Genomic DNA, 243 nt, shown 5'->3' with positions numbered 1-243 from the left:
GTTTAGTTGCTCCGCGGCATGTGGGATCTTCCTGGACCAGGGATCGAACCCGTGTCCCCTGCATTGGCAGGCAGATTCTTAACCACTGCGCCACCAGGGAAGTCCAACAACATGTGCTTTGATAGTAATACTCGTTATTGTTTTTATAGCTTATTTAACTTTTAGCTGTTGATTTTAAGGGCATTTTCTATTACACTTTTATTTTACATCTTGCTTTTCTTTAACAGATTTTTCTTCTGTTAG

This window comes from Hyperoodon ampullatus (assembly GCF_949752795.1).
Source record: "Hyperoodon ampullatus genome assembly, chromosome: 9".
NCBI classification, from domain to species: Eukaryota; Metazoa; Chordata; class Mammalia; order Artiodactyla; family Ziphiidae; genus Hyperoodon; species Hyperoodon ampullatus.
This window is presented reverse-complemented; position numbering follows the sequence as displayed.